Here is a 23,688-nt window from a genome sequence, read left to right as displayed (position 1 = left end):
GCTCCGCATTGGCCGTACGTGGCTAACACATGGTCACCTCCTTCGTCGCGAGGACCCACCTCGGTGTCGCTGCGACTCACAAAAGATGGTCGTCCACCTGTAGCTGGACTGCCCACTTTTAGCTTTACCAGCTCTCTACCTTCGGTGCTGGTCGACGATGCCTCGGCAGCAGCTTTTGTTTTACGTTTTATTTGTGAGGGTGGGTTTTATCATTTGATCTAAGTTTTAGCACATGTCCTTTGTCCCTCTGTGTCGTCCACCCCAGTGCTTTTAGGGTGGAGGTTTTAATGTGCTGCAGAGTGGCTGGCTTCTCCTTTTTATTCTCATGGTCAGTCAGCCACGGTAATCTGCTCTTTTGTTTTGATCTGCACTGTAGTTCCTTCTCTAGATTGTCGCACAGCTAACAAAATGGTAGATATCGAAATAGATGACAGAGGGATAGAAGAACAATTAAAATCGCTCGAAAGAGGAAAGGCCGCTGGACGTGATGGGATACCAGTTCGATTTTACACAGAGTACGCGAAGCAGCTTGCCCCCCTTCTTGCAGCGGTGTACCGTAGGTCTCTAGAAGAGCGTAGCGTTCCAAAGGTTTGGAAAAGGGCACAGGTCATCCCTGTTTTCCAGAAGGGACGTCGAACAGATGTTCAGAACTATAGACCTATATCTCTAACGTCGATCAGTTGTAGAATTTTGGAACACGTATTATGTTCGAGTATAATGACTTTTCTGGAGACTAGAAATCTACTCAGTAGGAATCAGCATGGGTTTCGATAAAGATCGTGTGAAACCCAGCTCGAGCTATTCGTCCACGAGACTCAGAGGGCCATAGACACGGGTTCCCAGGTAGATGCCGTGTTTCTTGACTTCCGCAAGGCGTTTGATACAGTTCCCCGTTTAATGAACAAAGTAAGAGCATATGGACTATCAGACCAATTGTGTGATTGGATTGAAGAGTTCCTAGATAACAGAACGCAGCATGTCATTCTCAATGCAGAGAACTCTTCCGAAGTAAGAGTGATTTCAGGTGTGCCGCAGGGGAGTGTCGTAAGACCGTTGTCATTCACAATATACATAAATGACCTGGTGGATAACATCGGAAGTTCACTGAGGCTTTTTGCAGATGATGCTGTGGTATATCGAGAGGTTGTAACAATGGAAAATTGTACTGAAATGCAGGAGGATCTGCAGCGAATTGACGCATGGTGTAGGGAATGGCAATTGAATCTCAATGTATACAAGTGTAACATGCTTCGAATACACAGAAAGAAAGATCCCTTATCATTTAGCTACAATATAGCAGGTCAGCAACTGGAAGCAGTTAATTCCATAAATTATCTGGGAGTACGCATTAGCAGTGATTTAAAATGGAATGACCATATAAAATTAATCGTCGCTAAATCAGACGCCAGACTGAGATTCATTGGAAGAATCCTAAGGAAATGCAGTCCGAAAACAAAGGAAGTATGATACAGTACAATTGTTCGCCCAGTGCTTGAATACTGCTCACCAGTGTGGGATCCGTACCAGATAGGGTTGATAGAAGAGATAGAGACCCAACGGAGAGCAGCGCGCTTCGTTACAGGATCATTTAGTAATCGCGAAAGCGTTACGGAGATGACAGATAAACTCCAGTGGAAGACTCTGCAAGAGAGACGCTCAGTAGCTCGGTACGGGCTTTTGTTGAAGTTTCGAGAACATACCTTCACCGAGGAGTCGACCAGTATATTGCTCCCTCCTATGTGTATCTCGCGAAGAGACCGTGAGCATAAAATAAGAGAGATTAGAGCCCAGACAGAGGCATACCGACAATCATTCTTTCCACGAACAATACGAGACTGGAATAGAAGGGAGAACCGATAGAGGCACTCAAGGTACCCTCCGCCAGACACCGTCGGGTGGCTTGCGGAGTATGGATGCATATGTAGATCTCTTCTCCATGTTGCTTCCGGCTGTGGTTTTCTTGTCCGATTTTAGTGTTTGTTGCCCTTCTGTTATTCCTGTGATTTTCTCCTATCTTCCAGCTGTTTGTATGTCTCGATTATTTTACTTTTACCCTTGTGGAATTATTTTAATCGGAACGAGGGACCGATGACGTAGCAGTTTGGTCGTCGTCCCCCCCCCCCCCCCCCCCCCCCACTTTTTTTAAACCAACCAACCACGTAACTTCTGCTAGTTTGAGAAACACTTGCAGCAAGCGGCAAGTTTGCCGACTAATTACATCAAGATGTAAGAATGCTTGTCCACTAACTTGCGATACCTACTTCCGGAAATCTACGAAATCTACGAAACTTGTGGAAGTCTACCTGCTGTGGCTGTTTAGACGTCGAAGAAATTGCAGAAGTACCTTCTACAAGCAACTTGCGGTAGTTTACTTGCTAGTGGACACTGCTCTTTGAAAATTAAAAAAAAAAATCAACAAGATTCCTTCTTGACTTAAAATGTTCTATGGGATGCATACTTTGTTGAAGCATTCATCTAAAGTCAGCCAGAACCTCTGTTATCCAGTTATAAGGCAGTCTGCGGAAAAGTTTCTCCGAAAACAGTCCACATCGGGTAATGCCTAACAGGCATTTTTGGAAGTTATATGACTTCTGCGCTATTGTGTGCAAGAATAGTATGGAGTTTCCGAACAGTTTCCGAACAGTTTCCGAACAGTTTCCGAACAGTTTCCGAACAGTTTCCGAACAGTTTCCGAACAGTTTCCGAACAGTTTCCGAACAGTTTCCGAACAGTTTCCGAACAGTTTCCGAACAGTTTCCGAACAGTTTCCGAACAGTTTCCGAACAAGTTTTCACCATCCTTTTAGTGAGTTTTCAGAATCAATAATGGCTGATCTGTACTGTGTCTTTCCATGCCGACAACACACTGATCTGCAAAACAAAAGCACAGCATCAATGTCGCTGATCACTGATGACGAAACATGTAGTAACGTCGTTACCAACAACAACAACAAACAGAAATAATGGGGTTTTCAAGTTCGGCTTTCTTTTTGAGACACCAGATGTATCTGGTGCAGCGACTAGGAGGATGAGGCGAGAGACATTAGGAGGCATGCAGACAACACATTGACTACAATTTGTCCGTAGGTCGATGTGCGAATACAAAAGGAAACCAAAAACAATCTATAACATTGGTAACAAGTACCCTTTCCCATTCACTGCGCAGCGGCTTCTGGTACATACACTGATCGATAAAAAATAACCACACAGAGGAGTTTTGCGACAGAGACGGAAGTTGGCAGGTGTGTTTCTACAGTCGCAAATGAAGATGCAAATCAGGATTCCTTTAATATATTTTGTAACGATCGTAAGCGTTAGTTTACCTTTCAGATTGGACCTGATGGGTTGACGTTAGTCAAGAATGCCTTAAGGCGACAAAAACGCTTCACTGAGTTTGAACGAGGTCCTGTAACAGGACTGCGAGAAGCTGAGTGTTCCTTCTGCGACATTGTAGGAAGAGTTGGCAGGAATGTAGCCACTGTACATGACCCCTGGCAGCGGTAGTCACGGGAATGTGGGGTCGCAAGAAGACCGTGCTCCGAATGGCCACATGGAACTGGCGAGAGGGAAGACCATCGTGTTCGGCGTATGGCTCTGGCGCATCGTACTGCATCTGGAACAGCAATCTGATCAGCAGTTGGCTCCACAATGACAGCTTCGAGTCATAAGCCGTGCAGCGTGCATTCCATTGATCCCGAGCCATTGCCATTTACGACTTCTGTGACTGCAAGCGAGATCTCACTGGAGGTCACGGTGGAGGTCTGCTGTGTTTTCTGATGAAAGCTGGTTCTGCTTCGTTGCCAGTGACGTGTGTGTGTTGGTTATAAGAGGCCTGCTGAGGCAGCACCCTACCTGTCTGTGTGGTAGACTCACTACACCTCTACCTCGAGTTATGATCTGGGGTGCAATTTCATTCAACAGCAGGAGCACTCAAATGGTTATCCCGCGCACCCTGACTGCAAATTTGTTCGGCAGTCTGATGATTCGACCTGTTATGCTGCCTTTCATTAACTGCATTCCAAGACATGTTTTCCATCAGGATAACGCTCGCCTACATACCGCTGTTGTAACCATCACTCACTATAGAATGTTGCACTACCTTACATGAACAGCATTATAAGGAGTGTTTTCCAACAGGATAACGCTCGGTCACATACCGCTGTTGTCACCATCATGCTCTATAGAATGTTGTGCTGCCTTTCATGAACAGCATTCCAGGGAGTGTTTTCCAGCAGGATAACGCTCGGCTACGTACCACTGTTGGAACCATTATGCTCTACAGAATGTTGCGTAGCCTTTCATGAACAGCATCTTCCAACAGGATAACACTCGCCTACGTACTGCAGTTGTAGCCATCATGCTCTATAGAATGTTGTGCTGCCTTTCATGAACAGCATTCCAGGGAGTGTTTTCCAGCAGGATAACGCTCGGCTAAGTACCACTGTTGTAACCATTATGCTCTACAGAATGTTGCGTAGCCTTTCATGAACAGCATTTTCCAACAGGATAACACTCGCCTACGTACTGCAGTTGTAGCCATCATGCTCTATAGAATGTTGTGCTGCCTTTCATGAACAGCATTCCAGGGAGTGTTTTCCAGCAGGATAACGCTCGGCTACGTACCACTGTTGGAACCATTATGCTCTACAGAATGTTGCGTAGCCTTTCATGAACAGCATCTTCCAACAGGATAACACTCGCCTACATACCGCTGTTGTAACCATCATGCTCTATAGAATGTTGTGCTGCCTTTCATGAACAGCATTCCAGGGAGTGTTTTCCAGCACGATAACGCTCGGCTAAGTACCACTGTTGTAACCATTATGCTCTGCAGAATGTTGCGTAGCCTTTCATGAACAGCATTTTCCAACAGGATAACACTCGCCTACGTACTACAGTTGTAGCCATCATGCTCTATAGAATGTTGTGCTGCCTTTCATGAAAATCATTCCAGGGAATGTTTTCCAACAGGATAACACTCGCCTACATACCGCCGCTGTAGCCACCGTGCTCTACAGAAAATGGTTCAAATGGCTCTGAGCACTACGGGACTCAACTGCTGAGGTCATTAGTCCCCTAGAACTTAGAACTAGTTAAACCTAACTAACCTAAGGACATCACAAACATCCATGCCCGAGGCAGGATTCGAACCTGCGACCGTAGCGGTCTTGCGGTTCCAGACTGCAGCGCCTTTAACCGCACGGCCACTTCGGCCGGCGCTCTATAGAATGTTGCGCTGCCTTTCATCAGCTGTATTCCATGGGGTGTTTTCCAACAGGATAACGCTCAGTCACATACCACTGTTGTAACCATCATGTTCTATAGAATGTCAACATGTCGCCTTGGTCTACTCGATCACCAGATCTGTCTCCGATCGAGCATGTATTTGACACAGACAGACAACAGCTGCAGCATCATCCACAAACAGCATTAAATGTCCCTGCATTGACGGACCAAGTGCAGCAGGCGTGGAACTCTTATCAGACGAATTGACATCCGGCACCTGTACACGCACGTTTGCATGCTTGGATTCTACATTCTGTCGGTTACAGTGGTTGTTAATGTTCCAGCTTTTCGCATTTGCAATGGGTTTTCTCACGCTTACAAATAACCTGTCATCTTGCAATGTTAATCTCTGAAATATGTTACGTGTATAAATTTATTCCGAAATTTCGTTACTGTACATTAATTAATTTTTGGCGTTGCGAATTTTTTTTCCAACAGTGTATTTTCCTTAGGGGCTGTGTGTAGATGCAGTATATTATAGAATGCAGACTGAAGAAAAGCAAGATATAATTTCATTAATCATACTGGATGTTTTTGGAAGGTTGGCAACTGCACCGGTAACGATTTAAACAATAAAACGTTGCACTATTCACGTGTTTTCATGTGTCGCAGACGACGGTTAGATTTATCAGCATTATCATGAACGAATATTTAAAAGTGAATTTTATGTGATGTTATGTGCGTATTTCTGTCTCTCTTACCCTGCAATTGTCTTTTCGTTGTTTCACTGCAAGCGGAAAATCAAAGTACAAACCTTGTGATCTCTCTTACGCGCTAATGTTACAGAATGGTATATTTTGTCCGCCTGTTTACAGGTGCTGTGCCGCCTTCATTGTGCAGAAATGCACACAGACGCAAACAAGCACTTACGTTTTTTGAGAGTGAAACCAAAATATGGTTCAAAGATATTACGCGAGTGTGGTTTCCCAAACAGTTTTTGATACAGATGTGTTACATATATCGTGGGTTACGTTATTTACGTCGTCATTTGTAACTTCTATCTTACTATTGCTGATTATTATAGACCTTTAAATTATCGATTATGTTTTATATTATATTTTATATTATGTTGCAAATACGAAGGAACAAACTTATTTATGTATTTACTATAGTTATTATTTAGAGCAAGAAGATTTGAAGAAATTAACCGATCCACTACCGACTTTGTTACTCAGAATTTTTGTCCTTGATGTTTGAGGTATACAAATATCACCAGCTCCTCCATTACGTCTGTTGTATATTGATGTATGAAAGCCGGCTTTTGCCGGCCAGAGTGGCCGTGCGGTTCTAGGCGCTACAGTCTGGAGCCGAGCGACGGCTACGGTCGCAGGTTCGAATCCTGTCTCGGGCATGGATGTATGTGATGTGTTGTCCTTAGGTTAGTTAGGTTTAAGTAGTTCCAAGTTCTAGGGGACTGATGACCTCAGAAGTTAAGTCGCATAGTGCTCAGAGCCATTTGATGTATGAAAGTGATGGAGTTCAAAATGGCTCTGAGCACTATGCGACTTAACTTCTGAGGTCATCAGTCGCCTAGAACTTAGAACTACTTAAATTTAACCAACCTAAGAACATCACACACATCTATGCCCGGCAAGTGATGGAGTACCTTAAGATATTTTTGTAAATGTGTGTATGGGTGTCCATTGTTTGTAGTGTCTGTTGCTATGGCTGATTTTCTGAACTGGTTATGAGTGTAACAATTGATGTTTTCATACGGCAGTTTCGGTTAGGCTGTGCTATATAGTAGTTTGAGGAAGATTTGGATGTGATTTTGTACATTCTTCAGTGTAAGAATTTATCTCTTCTGTCAAATGAGATGTGAACTGATTTGTTGTAATTTGTCGTTTGTGGAGGGTTATCTTTACTTCGACCTAAGTAAGTGTGCTACTTCTGTTTTTTGGGAATGTTATCTACATAAGGTATACTGGGGACACACTTGACAGTATTACTATTTCCCCCAAAAGAGCCGAAATTTCTTTCTTTTTTCCTATACATTTCTGCATTTTGTCTGTCATTGAGCTCAGGAAGTCATTATTCAACGAATTTACTTACTTATGTTTAATTTCTTCTGCCTGTCATCTTCATTAAAAAGAATTTCGCTTGCATGTAGCCTTCTTGTCCATACCTGGCTGGCTCAGACGATGCAGCGGCTATTGTGGTGGCGAAGGTGTGCGGTTTTCCTGTATCCTCAACATCTCGCAGACAGTTCAGTGAAACACTGAAACTTCTTTATTAAATATTTTACTTAAACTGATGAAAGTGAATGCAAGTGAACCTACTTTCTCTTTAATTATTCTTATCAAGTCACACACAATATTGTAGCGCAACACAATCTGACTGCTCAAAAAAAAAAAAGGAAAAAAGAAAAAAAATGATAAGCTGACTTCAAATAATTAACTCAAAAGAATGGCTGTGACTAAAAAGAAATCTTAACAATAACCTATGCATTTCATGAAGCACTTCTCTCAAAAGTCTTCATTACGCGAACTACTGCAATACAGCGAGCGTCAATACTGCCAGCTAAATAAAAGATTCTAACTACTGAAGCTACTAAGCACTAATAGCCATGTGCTTAGCAAAGGAAAGATTTTGTTGCAAACCGAACAATGTATTTTTTACCTTAATAATGTGACATCCAGTTCAGACACAAACATAAATCATCATTGACATGTAGTACAAAGATATAGAATCATGAATAATATTCAATCTCCAAGCCGAACATGTACAGATTGTTAGCCTACGCTAACACTTTAGACCTCTACCCTCCATCATTGCTAACTTCCCACATCTAACATCCATCAATGCTGGCTGTTCACCTCCAACTGTCGAACACTACTTCCATCACTGCTGGCGACTAACTTCCAACTGGCCAACACTACTGGCGATTAACTTCCAACTACGAGTCCAACCAACCACAGAGTCTCTTACAAAGAAAGCACAGTCAGAGATCCAATGCAAAGCGCTACACAGCCCTACCAACACAGCAGCAACCCACTTAACAACATGTGCAGTATGTGCACGAGCATTGTCCTGCGAAAAATGGCTCTACTGTGTTGTAACATCGCAAGTAAAACATCAGCACATAACATTTCCATGAAGTTCCTTTGTGGCACGAGAGTAGTGCAGAAGCACGATACGCCACTGAACACAGTGCGAGGCTATTCATCAGCAGATGCCTCCCAGTCACAGCACCATTCAAAACGCAGCCGTCTGTGTTGTGGTGTTGCACTTACTTACTCACTGGTCATTTTTTTTTTTTTTTTGGCCATCAGTCTACTGACTGGTTTGATGCGGCCAGCCACGAATTCCTTTCCTGTGCTAACCTCTTCATCTCAGAGTAGCACTTGCAACCTACGTCCTCAATTATTTGTTTGACGTATTCCAATCTCTGTCTTCCTCTACAGTTTTTGCCCTCTACAGCTCCCTCTAGTACCATGGAAGTCATTCCCTCATGTCTTAGCAGATGTCCTATCATCCTGTCCCTTCTCCTTACCAGTGTTTTCCACATATTCCTCTCCTCTCCGATTCTGCGTAGAACCTCCTCATTCCTTACCTTATCAGTCCACCTAATTTTCAACATTCGTCTATAGCACCACATCTCAAATGCTTCGATTCTCTTCTGTTCCGGTTTTCCCACAGTCCATGTTTCACTACCATACCATGCTGTACTCCAGACGTACATCCTCAGAAATTTCTTCCTCAAATTAAGGCCGGTATTTGATATTAGTAGACTTCTCTTGGCCAGAAATGCCTTTTTTGCCATAGCGAGCCTGCTTTTGATGTCCTCCTTGCTCCGTCCGTCATTGGTTATTTTACTGCCTAGGTAGCAGGATTCCTTAACTTCATTGACTTCGTGACCATCAATCCTGATGTTAAATTTCTCGCTGTTCTCATTTCTACTACTTCTCATTACCTTCGTCTTTCTCCGACTTACTCTCAAACCATACTGTGTACTCATTAGACTGTTCATTCCGTTCAGCAGATCATTTAATTCTTCTTCACTTTCACTCAGGATAGCATTGTCGTCAGCGAATCTTATCATTGATATCCTTCCACCTTGTATTTTAATTCCGCTCCTGAACCTTTCTTTTATTTCCATCATTGCTTCCTCGATGTACAGATTGAAGAGTAGGGGCGAAAGGCTACAGCCTTGTCTTACACCCTTCTTAATACGAGCACTTCGTTCTTGATCGTCCACTCTTATTGTTCCCTCTTGGTTGTTGTACATATTGTATACGACCCGTCTCACCCTATAGCTTACCTCTACTTTTTTCAGAATCTCGAACAGCTTGCACCATTTTATGTTGTCGAACGCTTTTTCCAGGTCGACAAATCCTATGAAAGTGTCTTGATTTTTCTTTAGCCCTGCTTCCATTATTAGCCGTAACGTCAGAATTGCCTCTCTCGTCCCTTTACTTTTCCTAAAGCCAAACTGATCGTCACCTAGCGCATTCTCAATTTTCTTTTCCATTCTTCTGTATATTATTCTTGTAAGCAGCTTCGATGCATGAGCTGTTAAGCTGATTGTGCGATAATTCTCGCACTTGTCAGCTCTTGCCGTCTTCGGAATTGTGTGAATGATGCTTTTCCGAAAGTCAGATGGTATGTCGCCAGACTCATATATTCTACACACCAACGTGAATAGTCGTTTTGTTGTCACTTCCCCCAATGATTTTAGAAATTCTGATGAAATGTTATCTATCCCTCCTGCCTTATTTGACCGTAAGTCCTCCAAAGCTGTTTTAAATTCCGATTCTAATACTGGATCCCCTATCTCTTGTAAATCGACTCCTGTTTCTTCTTCCATCACATCAGACAAATCTTCAACCTCATAGAGGCTTTCAATGTATTCTTTCCACCCATCTGCTCTCTCCTCTGCATTTAACAGTGGAATTCCCGTTGCACTCTTAATGTTACCACCGTTGCTTTTAATGTCACCAAAGGTTGTTTTGACTTTCCTGTATGCTGAGTCTGTCCTTCCGAGAATCATATCTTTTTCGATGTCTTCACATTTTTCCTGCAGCCATTTCGTCTTAGCTTCCCTGCACTTCCTATTTATTTCATTCCTCAGAGACTTGTATTTCAGTATTCCCGATTTTCCCGGAACATGTTTGTACTTCCTCCTTTCATCAATCAACTGAAGTATGTCTTCTGTTACCCATGGTTTCTTCGCAGCTACCTTCTTTGTACCTATGTTTTGCTTCCCAACTTCTGTGATGACCCTTTTTAGAGATGTCCATTCCTCTTCAACTGTACTGCCTACTGCGCTATTCCTTATTGTTGTATCTATAGCGTTAGAGAACTTCAAACGTATCTCGTCATTCCTTAGTACTTCCGTATCCCACTTCTTTGCGTACTGATTCTTCCGGACTAATGGCTTGATCTTCAGCCTACTCTTCACCACTACTATATCGTGATCTGAGTCTATATCTGCTCCTGGGTACGCCTTACAATCCAGTATCTGATTTCGGAATCTCTGTCTGATCATGATGTAATCTAATTGAAATCTTCCCGTATGTCCCGGCCTTTTCCAAGTATACATCCTCCTCTTGTGATTCATACGGACTCGAGAGTCCATTACCGCAGCAACGTATTTTCGCCATCTGTCCTAGTCTTGGACTATTTCCTTACATTCTCCTTCAGTACCTGGGCTCCTCAAATCAGCCTTCATATTGTCCTCCCATCTACGCCTCGGTCTCCACACGGGACGTTTTCCTTCTAGGTGCCTTACCAGTACTCTGCGCGCTGCCCTGCCCTGCCCTCATCCATTCGAGCTACGCGACCCGCCCATCGCAGCCTATGTGATTTAACAGTACTGATTATGCCAGGGCTCGAATAGAGTTCGTGAACCTCTTCCTTATGCAGTTTTAGCCATTCTCCGCTAATGTCATCCCTTTTCGCTCCGAAAATGTTCCTCGAAATTTTGTTTTCAAATACTCGAAACCGCTTTTCATTTTGCACAGCGAGAGACAGTCTCACACCGATACAGTATAACTGGCAGAATAAAAGTTTTGTATATTGTAATTTTTAAATTCCTAGACAATATCCGTGATGAAAGTAATCTATTCAGTGAGAATTAGCACGCATTTCCCGCCCGTAGTCTCTTCTTCATTTCGGATTCAATCTCATTTCTCGAAGTGGTGTTCACGCCTAGATACTTAAATGTGTTCACTTCTTCAAGCTGCATGTCTACAACTCTTAATATTTCCTGATCTACTGCTGTTGGCGTTCTAGTAGTAACCAGGTATTTAGTTTTGTCTTCACTTATCGTTAGACCTACATCTTCACTAGCCTTGATTAACGCATTCGGATTTGGTGTTACAGATTCTTTGCTATCGCTAATGAAGTTTAGATCATCTGCATACCCTAATATCTTAATATTTCCATTTAACTCCACACCCTCTGAATTATCTGCTGCCATTCGTACGATATATTCTAGGACGAAATTAAAAAGTAGCGGAGACAGGGCACCTCCCTGCTTAACTCCGTTCTTTATTACAAATTCTTCTGGCTCCAGTTTCCCCACGCGTACTCTACCTTTTGTGTTTTTCAAACTCACTTCTATAAGTCTAATATACTTCTTTGGTATTCCAAGTTCCAAAAGAATTCTGTCCAACTTTGATTGCAATATTGAATCATATGCTTTTGTAAAATCTATGAAAAGATTATGCACTGGTTTATTGTATTCCCATTTCTTTTCCAAAATTTGACGCAGGGTGAATATTTGGTCTATAGTTGATCTGTTCCTCCGAAAGCCGGCTTGGTAATCCCCCACAATTTCATCTGCATATGGTGTAAGCCTGCTTAACAGAATATTCGAGAAAATTTTGGAACATACTGGTAACAGCGATATCCCTCTATAATTACTACAATCCATTTTGTCACCTTTCTTAAAAATTGGGATCAGAATCGACACCTGCCACTCCCTGAGTTCCATACTTTAGTTATCACACGGGACAGTAATTCCCTACAACAGCTGCTGCTAGTCTCTGACCAGCACAGAGCCCACTACTTGTTCGGGGATGGCAGGTGCAGATGTGAGGTGATTACGGTGTACTCATTGCTCAATAAGGCGATCTTCCCATGTGGGTGGTCAGACGTGGTTGACTGGAGTCTTGAGGAGAAGTGTGGCTGTCCTCACAATCCCAAGTTGTCCAGAACCAGGCCACTGTCACATCCCCTGCTCTTAACCCCCCACACACACTATCCTTTGTGGTTGTGGAGCCTTCCAGTCAGTAGCCCACATTTTGGTTGAATGCCCCCTTCTTTTGGCTCTGCGTGCTAAGTACAGACTCCCCCACACTTTACCTTTGATGTTGGCTGACGATTCCCGGATGGTCTCTCTGGTTCTCGGTTTCCTCCGGGAAAGTGGTTTTTAATCTCTCTCTGGTGTTGGGGCAGGGCGGTGAGTGTTTGGGTGTCCCCCACTGTACGCCGTGTTCGGAGATTCCCGATTCACCTCCCTGACCGAGATCCTCTTTTCTTCCCCTTTTACTCTGTTTTTACCCTTTTTTTTAAGGATTGGTTAGTCTCCTTTTCCCATACGTACTTCTACATTCTAGCGGTTGCACATTTTGAGTCACAGGTGGTCTTGCCTATGCTGCTTCAGCATAGCGTTGGGTTCGTTCTCTTGCTGACTTCCCTCATTTTGTTTTTACCATTGACAACATGACTGCCCTTTTACGTTTTTAGCTTTTTCCCTTTTATTATTCTGACTTTCTTAAGATGTCCCATTAGCGGAATGGACCATATTTGAAACAAGGGATTGATGACCTTGCTGTTTGGTCCCTTAAACCTCAGACAACCAACCAACCAACCAACCAACCAACCACACACTCTCTACCTCCAGCCATCAATTTTTAACGCAAGTAGTATGCTATTTCTTCACATCGACATTCTTCCAAAACAATTGCTGAAATTGATGAACAAAAATCTAAATGACAAGACTGGTCTTTGGGGTGGGCGCAGACGAGTGAGGGTAGATGCTGACGTAATCGGCGCTCGGCGCTACCAACAGAAACTGTCACGTTTAGCTTCGCCACGGAATTTTGACACTCTGACTGCTAGGCCGTTGGCATTTGTAGAAATCATAAAAACAGGTAAGTCGGCATAAAGTGTTAGAGACAAATCCGATATGTGACTAAACCGAGCGACGGATCCCTTGGACACCTCTCACTGTGCCGCTTACATGCAGTCGCCATTGTTAGCAAAGTGAATATGGCCAGGCGTGAACACGAGTCGTTTTTCCTTCCAATACTTGCTGTAAGGGGGATAAGCAGGCTGCTAGCCTGTTGATGTACAGAACATTTAATAATAAGTCAGTGCTTAAATACACCATGTGATCAAAAGTAACCGGACGACCACAGAAACACACGTTTTTCATATTAGGTGCATTGTGCTGCCACTTTCCGACAGGTACTCCATAACAGCGACCTCAGTATTCATTAGATATTACGAGAGAGCTGAATGGGGCGCCACACGGAATCGCGGACTTCGAATGTGGTCAGGTGACTGGGTGTCACTTGTGTCATACGTCTGTACGCGAGATCTCCACACTCCTAAACATCCCTAGGTCCACTGTTTCCGATGTGATACTGAAGTGGAAACGTGAAGGGACACGTACAGCACAAAAGCGTACAGGCCGACCTCGTCTGTTGACTGACAGACTGCGGACAGTCGAAGAGGGTCGTAATGTGTAACAGGCAGATATCTATTCAGACCATGACACAGGAATTCCAAACTGCATCAGGATCCACTACAAGTACTATGACAGTTAGGCGGGAGGTGAGAAAACTTGGATTTCATGGTCGAGCGGCTGCTCATAAGCTACACATCACGCCGGTTAATGCCAAACGACGCCTCACTCGGTGTAAGGAGCGTAAACATTGGACGATTGAACAGTGGAGAAACGTTGTGTGGAGTGACGAATCACGGTACACAATGTGGCGATCCGATGGTAGGGTGTGGGTATGGAGAATGCCCGGTGAACGTCATCTGCCAGCGTGTGTAGTGCTAACAGTAAAATTTGGAGGCGTTGGTGTTACGGTGTGGTCGTGTTTTTCATGGAGGGGGCTTGCACCCCTTGTTGTTTTGCGTGGCACTATCACAGCACGGTCCTACATTGATGTTTTAAGCACCTTCTTGCCACCCACTGTCGAAGAGCAATTCGGGAATACTTCTGATCACATAGTGTAGATATCAATATATCGGATTCTAGATATTTAAAAAAAATATCAACAGTTCTTGTCTAATATATACACTCCTGGAAATGGAAAAAAGAACACATTGACACCGGTGTGTCAGACCCACCATACTTGCTCCGGACACTGCGAGAGGGCTGTACAAGCAATGATCACACGCACGGCACAGCGGACACACCAGGAACCGCGATGTTGGCCGTCGAATGGCGCTGGCTGCGCAGCATTTGTGCACCGCCGCCGTCAGTGTCAGCCAGTTTGCCGTGGCATACGGAGCTCCATCGCAGTCTTTAACACTGGTAGCATGCCGCGACAGCGTGGACGTGAACCGTATGTGCAGTTGACGGACTTTGAGCGAGGGCGTATAGTGGGCATGCGGGAGGCCGGGTGGACGTACCGCCGAATTGCTCAACACGTGGGGCGTAAGGTCTCCACAGTACATCGATGTTGTCGCCAGTGGTCGGCGGAAGGTGCACGTGCCCGTCGACCTGGGACCGGACCGCAGCGACGCACGGATGCACGCCAAGACCGTAGGATCCTACGCAGTGCCGTAGGGGACCGCACCGCCACTTCCCAGCAAATTAGAGACACTGTTGCTCCGGGGGTATCGGCGAGGACCATTCGCAATCGTCTCCATGAAGCTGGGCTACGGTCCCGCACACCGTTAGGCCGTCTTCCGCTCACGCCCCAACATCGTGCAGCCCGCCTCCAGTGGTGTCGCGACAGGCGTGAATGGAGGGACGAATGGAGACGTGTCGTCTTCAGCGATGAGAGTCGCTTCTGACTTGGTGCCAATGATGGTCGTATGCGTGTTTGGCGCCGTGCAGGTGAGCGCCACAATCAGGACTGCATACGACCGAGGCACACAGGGCCAACACCCGGCATCATGGTGTGGGGAGCGATCTCCTACACTGGCCGTACACCACTGGTGATCGTCGAGGGGACACTGAATAGTGCACGGTACATCCAAACCGTCATCGAACCCATCGTTCTACCATTCCTAGACCGGCAAGGGAACTTGCTGTTCCAACAGGACAATGCACGTCCGCATGTATCCCGTGCCACCCAACGTGCTTTAGAAGGTGTAAGTCAACTACCCTGGCCAGCAAGATCTCCGGATCTGTCCCCCATTGAGCATGTTTGGGACTGGATGAAGCGTCGTCTCACGCGGTCTGCACGTCCAGCACGAACGCTGGTCCAACTGAGGCGCCAGGTGGAAATGGCATGGCAAGCCGTTCCACAGGACTACATCCAGCATCTCTACGATCGTCTCCATGGGAGAATAGCAGCCTGCATTGCTGCGAAAGGTGGATATACACTGTACTAGTGTCGACATTGTGCATGCTCTGTTGCCTGTGTCCATGTGCCTGTGGTTCTGTCAGTGTGATCATGTGATGTATCTGACCCCAGGAGTGTGTCAATAAAGTTTCCCCTTCCTGGGACAATGAATTCACGGTGTTCTTATTTCAATTTCCAGGAGTGTATAATATATAGAAGTATGTACGTGTATATGTTCCACATCTGCTCCTAAACTACTGGAGTGATTTCTACCTAACTTAATTCACATATCGGGCAACAATCATTGTCGGGATAGGAACAACCTACCTATCACAGTTCAGCAGATGTGATGTCAAACACTGAGAGATGTGAAAGATGCCGCATGAGAATTCTTTCTCACTTGGTGTATTTGAATTGTCTGTAGTCGTTTCCATGTAGCCTCACGTGGAGATATAAGTTTAGACTTCAATGGGCAGATCTGAGAAGACCCTGTCGTGAGTGGGCTTTCATTTTTTGTGGCCAGTTGCCGCCCTTGTGGCAGACTAAATTGCCCCGTGAGCGACTCTAGCCGGCGACAACCGAAATAACGAGTCAGTATTTCGCCGTCAAATTATAGCAACGGCAGGGCTGCCAGCGGAGAGAAGCTCGCAATGAAACCGACGAGCGCCGCGCAGTGCTACCAACATACCGCTGTGGTTCCTTGCGTCAAGTGCCTCCTTTATTTTGCAATGTTGCAGTGTTGAAAGCCGCGGTTCAACAGCACTGTTAAGTTGGAAGCAACAAGTGGCCATCTAGAGAGGCAGTCGACTTCTGTGTGTGTGGGAGTAGGGGAAAGGAGGTGGAAGGGAAGAAATGTTAGCTCGTAATACTCAGGGAGAAGGGCTGTCGGGTGGAAAGAGGCGGGATCGGCAGGTGAGAAGAAGGTTCAGTTTATAACGCCCCACACACTTCCACAATGAATTTTCACTCCGCAGCGGAATGTGCGTGCTGATTTTGTGACTTCCTGGCAGATTAAAACTATGCCGGACCACTAGTCGAACCTGCAAGTCTTGTCTTTCGCAGGCACTCTTCCCCATTAGGCAGGTTTCCCACGGTAGAGTACCAGTCCGCCACAAAGTTTTAACCTACCAGCAAGTGTGACCCCAGTAGTTGCCTGTTAGAACCGCCATGCCACAAGCGAAAATATTTCTATTTCTACGTCTGCCTTAATGCAAAATACTTTTCTAATGACTCAGTTAATAATCACCGGTTCCGTTTTTCACTCTCTATCGGTCTCTTCAAATATACAGGGGGTTTTCGTAAAACCATGCAAAAAAAATTTAACAGGACATGGAGGATGCTTCACAGAACAATTTAAGGTAGGGAACTTGGGGTCGCAGATGCCAGCTTAAGGAGATAATAGGAATAAAATCACATTATTTACAGTAATTACAGTTAGCTGCAGATACCATCACTGACACAATGAACATACGAACCATTTCTACTGTATCTTACAAAATGCGCTGAAACTGACCGCCATCAACCTCAATGCAAGAATGACATCGGCAAACAAAATTCTGATGCACCCTGACATATATCCCTGGTGTATGCCGAATCACATCACAGGCAATTACAATACTGGCAACTAATTCCATCTCTGTATCCACTGGGGTCCCATACACAAGTGACTTTCTAGCCGGCCGCTGTGGCCGAGCGGTTCTAGGCACTTCAGTGTATATATATAGGGTGAGTCACCTAACGTTACCGCTGGATATATTTCGTAAACCACATCAAATACTGACGAACCGATTTCACAGACCGAACGTCAGGAGAGGGGCTAGTGTAATTGGTTAATACAAAAATGCACGGAAGTGTGTTTTTTAACACAAACCTACGTTTTTTTAAATTGAACCCCGTTAGTTTTGTTAGCACATCTGAACATATAAACAAATACGTAATCAGTGCCGTTTGTTGCATTGTAAATTGTTAATCACATCCGGAGATATTGTAACCTAAAGTTGACGCTTGAGTACCACTCCTCCGCTGTTCGATCGTGTGTATCGCAGAGCACCAAATTACGTAGGGATCCAAAGGGAACGGTGATGGACCTTAGGTACAGAAGAGACTGGAACAGCACATTACGTCCACTTGCTAACACCTTTTTATTGGTCTTTTTCACTGACGCACATGTACATTACCATGAGGCGTGAGGTACACGTACACACGTGGTTTCCGTTTTCAATTACGGAGTGGAATAGAGTGTGTCCCGACATGTCAGGCCAATAGATGTTCAATGTGGTGGCCATCATTTGCTGCACACAATTGCAATCTCTGGCGTAATGAATGTCGTACACGCCGCAGTACATCTGGTGTAATGTCGCCGCAGGCTGCCACAATACGTTGTTTCATATTCTCTGCGGTTGTAGGCACATCACGGTACACATTCTCCTTTAACGTACCCCACAGAAAGAAGTCCAGAGGTGTAAGATCAGGAGAACGGGCTGGCCAATTTATGCGTCCTCCACATTCTATGAAACGCCCGTCGAACATCCTGTCAAGGGTCAGCCTAGTGTTAATTGCGGAATGTGCAGGTGCACCATCATGCTGATAGCACATACGTCGACGCGTTTCCAGTGGGACATTTTCGAGCAACGTTGGCAGATCATTCTGTAGATACGCGATGTATGTTGCAGCTGTTTGTTACAACACGCAACTGAACGTCGGAGGTTTCAAGCGTCAACTTTAGGTTACAATATCTCCGGATGTAATTAACATTTCACAATGCAACAAACGGCACTGATTACGTATTTGTTTATATGTTCAGATGTGCTAACAAAACTAACGTGGCTCCATTTTAAAAAAACGTAGGTTTGTGTTGAAAAACATACTTCCGTGCATTTTTGTATGATTTGTACTAATCAATTACACTAGCCCCTCTCCAGTATTTGATGTGGTTTACGAAATATATCCAGCGGTAACGTTAGGTGACTCACCCTGTATATATATAGGGTGTTTCAAAAATGACCGGTATATTTGAAACGGCAATACAAACAAAACGAGCAGCGATAGAAATACACCGTTTGTTGCAATATGCTTGGGACAACAGTACATTCTCAGGCAGATAAACTTTCGAAATTACAGTAGTTACAATTTTCAACTGATGGCGCTGCGGTCTGGGAAACTCTATAGTACGATATTTTCCACATATCCACCATGCGTAGCAATAATATGGCGTAGTCTCTGAATGAAATTACCCGAAACCTTTGACAACGTGTCAGGCGGAATGGCTTCACATGCAGATGAGATGTACTGCTTCAGCTGTTCAATTGTTTCTGGATTCTGGCGGTACACCTGGTCTTTCAAGTGTCCCCACAGAAAGAAGTCACAGGGGTTCATGTCTGGCGAATAGGGAGGCCAATCCACGCCGCCTCCTGTATGTTTCGGATAGCCCAAAGCAATCATCGAAATATTCATTCAGGAAATTAAAGACGTCGGCCGTGCGATGTGGCCGGGCACCATCTTGCATAAACCACGAGGTGTTCGCAGTGTCGTCTAAGGCAGTTTGTACCGCCACAAGTTCACGAAGAATGTCCAGATAGCGTGATGCAGTAATCGTTTCGGATCTGAAAAATGGGCCAATGATTCCTTTGGAAGAAATGGCGGCCCAGACCAGTACTTTTTGAGGATGCAGGGACGATGGGACTGCAACATGGGGCTTTTCGGTTCCACATATGCGCCAGTTCTGTTCATTGACGAAGCCGTCTAGGTAAAAATAAGCTTCGTCAGTAAACCAAATGCTGCCCACATGCATATCGCCGTCATCAATCCTGTGCACTATATCGTTAGCGAATGTCTCTCGTGCAGCAACGGTAGCGACACTGAGGGGTTGCCGCGTTTGAATATTGTATGGATAGAGGTGTAAACTCTGGCGCATGAGACGATACGTGGACGTTGGCGTCATTTGGACCGCAGCTGCAACACGGCGAACGGAAACCCGAGGCCGCTGTCGGATCACCTGCTGCACTAGCTGCGCGTTGCCCTCTGTGGTTGCCGTACGCGGTCGCCCTACCTTTCAGGCACGTTCATCCTTCACGTTCCCAGTCCGTTGAAATTTTTCAAACAGATCCTTTATTGTATCGCTTTTCGTTCCTTTGGTTACATTAAACCTCCGTTGAAAACTTCGTCTTGTTGCAACAACACTGTGTTCTAGGCGGTGGAATTCCAACACCAGAAAAATCCTCTGTTCTAAGGAATAAACCATGTTGTCTACAGCACACTTGCACGTTGTGAACAGCACACGCTTACAGCAGAAAGACGACGTACAGAATGGCGCACCCTCAGACTGCGTTGTCTTCTATATCTTTCACATCACTTGCAGCGCCATCTGTTGTTGAAAATTGTAACTACTGTAATTTCGAAAGTTTGTCCGCCTCAAAATGTACTGTTGTCCCAAGCATATTGCAACAAACGGTGTATTTCTATCGCTGCTCGTTTAGTTTTTATTGCCGTTTCAAATATACTGGTCATTTTTGAAACACCCTGTATATATGGCACTTGGCACTTACAAATGCCTTGGTATGCTCCGTTATCTCTCGTTATTGTCTTGTTTTTATGTTAAAAACAACGCTAATGACACAAGGTGAAGGCGTAAAGTTAGAGTTTGCGTTGGGGAGGCTAGTGGACTAGAGTAGTGTGTGCAGGTTAGCCATACTGCCGCTGTGATGTAATGACTGGCTCATCTGCGTAGTAAGCCGGGCACTGGGGTCAAGTCATTTCTTGAGCTTCTATCATTATCGAACATAGTTGAAAATGATGTGTCTCTAGAAAAATGTAACACTACACAACGATTTATTATGTACGTCAAGCAATCGTGTATTCCAGCTCACTGATATCCTTCAGAAGTAAAAGAAACGAAACGCGTATGGCAAAAAACCAACTGTCTTACAGTTAGTTGCGAAGGCGGAATGCACCAGCATGAATTTCGAAGCAATATACAGGGTGGTCCATTGATAGTGACCGGGCAAATTATCTCACGAAATAAGCGTCAAACGAAAACACTACAAAGAACGAAATTTGTCTAGCTTGGAGGGGGAAACCAGATGGCGCTATGGTTGGCCCGCTAGATGGTGCTGCCATAGATCAAACGCATGTGAACTGCGTTTTTTAAAAATAGGAACCCCCATTTTTATTACATATTCGTGTAGCACGTAAGGAAATATGAATGTTTTAGTTGGACCACTTTTTTCGCTTTGTGATAGATGGCGCTGTAATAGTTACAAACGTATAAGTACGTGGTATGACGTAACATTCCGCCAGTACGGACGGTATTTGCTTCATGATACATTACCCGTGTTAAAATGGGCCGTTTAGCAACTGCGGAAAAGGTCGATATCGTGTTGATGTATGGCTATTGTGATCAAAATGCCCATCCGGCGTGTGCTATGTATGCTGCTCGGTATCCTGGACTTCATCCAAGTGTCGGGACCATTCGGTGGATTACGTTATTTAAGGAAACAGCAAGTGTTCACCCACGTGTGAAACGTCAACCACGACCTGCAACAAATGATGATGCACAAGTAGGTGTTTTAGCTGCTGTCGCGCCAAATACGCACATCAGTGGCAGACAAATTTCGCGAGAATCGGGAATCTCAAAAACGTCGGTGTTGAAAATGCTACATCAACATCGATTGCACCCGTACCATATTTCTATGCACCAGGAATTTCATGGCGACGACTTTGAACGTCGTGTACAGTTCTGCCACTGGGCACAAGAGAAATTACGGGACGATGCCAGATTTTTTGGACGCGTTCTATTTAGCGACGAAGCGTCATTCAGCAACAGCGGTAACGTAAACCGGCATAATATGCACTATTGGGCAACGGAAAATCCACTATGGCTGCGATAAGTGGAACATCAGCGACCTTGGCGGGTTAATGTATGGTGCGGCGTTATGGAAGAAAGGATAATTGGCCCCCATTTTATCGATGGCAATCTAAATGGTGCAATGTATGCTGATTTCCTACGTAATGTTCTACCGATGTTACTACAAGATGTTTCACTGCATGACAGAATGGCGATGTACTTCCAACATGATGGATGTCCGGCACATAGCTCGTGTGCGGTTTGAGCGGTATTGAATAGCATATTTCATGACAGGTGGATTGGTCGTCGAAGCACCATACCGTGGCCCGCACGTTCACCGGATCTGACGTCCCCGGATTTCCTTCTGTGGGGAAAGTTGAAGGACATTTGCCATCGTGATCCACCGACAACGCCTGACAACATGCGTCAGCGCATTGTCAATGCATGTGCGAGCATTACGGAAGGCGAACTACTCGCTGTTGAGAGGAATGTCGTTACACGTATTGCCAAATGCATTGAGGTTGACGGACATCATTTTGAGCATTTATTGCATTAATGTGGTATTTACAGGTAATCAGACTGTAACAGCATGCTTCCTCAGAAATGATAAGGTCACAAAGGTACATGTACCACATTGTAACAACCGAAATAAAATGTTCAAACGTACCTACGTTCTGTATTTTAATTTAAAAAACCTACCTGTTACCAACTGTTCGTCTAAAATTGTGAGCCATATGTTTGTGACTATTACAGCGCCATCTATCACAAAGCGAAAAAAGTGGTCCAACTGAAAAATTTATATTTCTTTACGTACTACACGAATATGTAAAAAAACTGGGGGTTCCTATTAAAAAAAAACGGAGTTGATATCCGTTTGACCTATGGCAGCGCCATCTAGCGGGCCAACTTTGGCGCCATCTGGTTTCCCCCTTCATGCTAGACAAGTTTCGTCCTTTGTGGTTTCTTCGTTTGACGCTTATTTCGTGAGATATTTGGCGCAGTCACTACCAATGGACAACCCTGTATATATAACTTCTTGGTAATATTTTTATATAGGCTTTTATTCATGCTGGTTGCTGCTAGCACAAGAGATACACAGGAGTGATTCAGTTGCCGTAAATTGACAAATAGTGTTTAAAAAAATGACATAAAACGTGTAACTTTCTGAACGTACCATGGCGTTATCCTTCTACGAAGATAATATTGACTGTCTGCTATACTAAGTAAGTTTCTGTAATATACTTTTTATATTCCACATTAATGTATAGCCAAGGTCTTAATATTTAGAATATCTATAATTTTGTAGGCTACCGAAGATAATTTGTCGAAACCGGTAAATCATAAATTTATTTGCTAGTGATGACTGAAATTTATTTGGAAAAAAAATCTATATAAAGTGTTAAGTAAATTTCTGAATTTTCTGGACCTGGTGTCGGAGATCACAGGCTACTTGCTATATTTTTAACCACAAGCTCGAATGAGCTCAACCCCGCGACTCAAGTGATTACCGATACTCATTGCACTAACTGAACAATCTGAGGCCCCCCTGGTATTGATCGTACTCTGGAATGATGGCTTTTCCCTTTTTGCTAATTTCTGTCTTTGTGGATTCCCTGTGTATGTGCATGGCTATAAATCCACTATAAACTAGGTCATTGTCACAAATGTATAAATAGCCTTTTCGTGCTGAATTCCCACTCAAATTGATGACATCGACGCCAGTTGTGGACTAGGCCCGTCTTTGAGGCCCAAGGCGACAACACTAAAGGAGTTCCACAGTATGCTTATAAACTGATACACGAGGGCTGTTGAATAAAGAATGATCATAATTTTTTTTTGACAACGTAACTTTACTCGTCCTCATAATTTTGATGGTCCTTCTCAAAGTAGTCTCCGATGAATGTGACACACTTGTCTCAACGTTCCTGCCAGTCTTCAAACACAATGTTGGAAACCATTTTTTGACAGGCTCTTCAAAATCGCCTCCGCAGCCTTCACCACTGCTTCTGATCATTGATAACGCCTGCCACGAAGGAGTTTCTTAATGTTAGGGAACAGAAAAAAAGTCACATGGGGCTGAATCCGG

This window comes from Schistocerca serialis, chromosome 11, assembly GCF_023864345.2.
Source record: "Schistocerca serialis cubense isolate TAMUIC-IGC-003099 chromosome 11, iqSchSeri2.2, whole genome shotgun sequence".
NCBI classification, from domain to species: Eukaryota; Metazoa; Arthropoda; class Insecta; order Orthoptera; family Acrididae; genus Schistocerca; species Schistocerca serialis.
The sequence above is the reverse complement of the archived record's forward strand: the minus strand, read 5'-3'. Positions refer to the sequence as shown.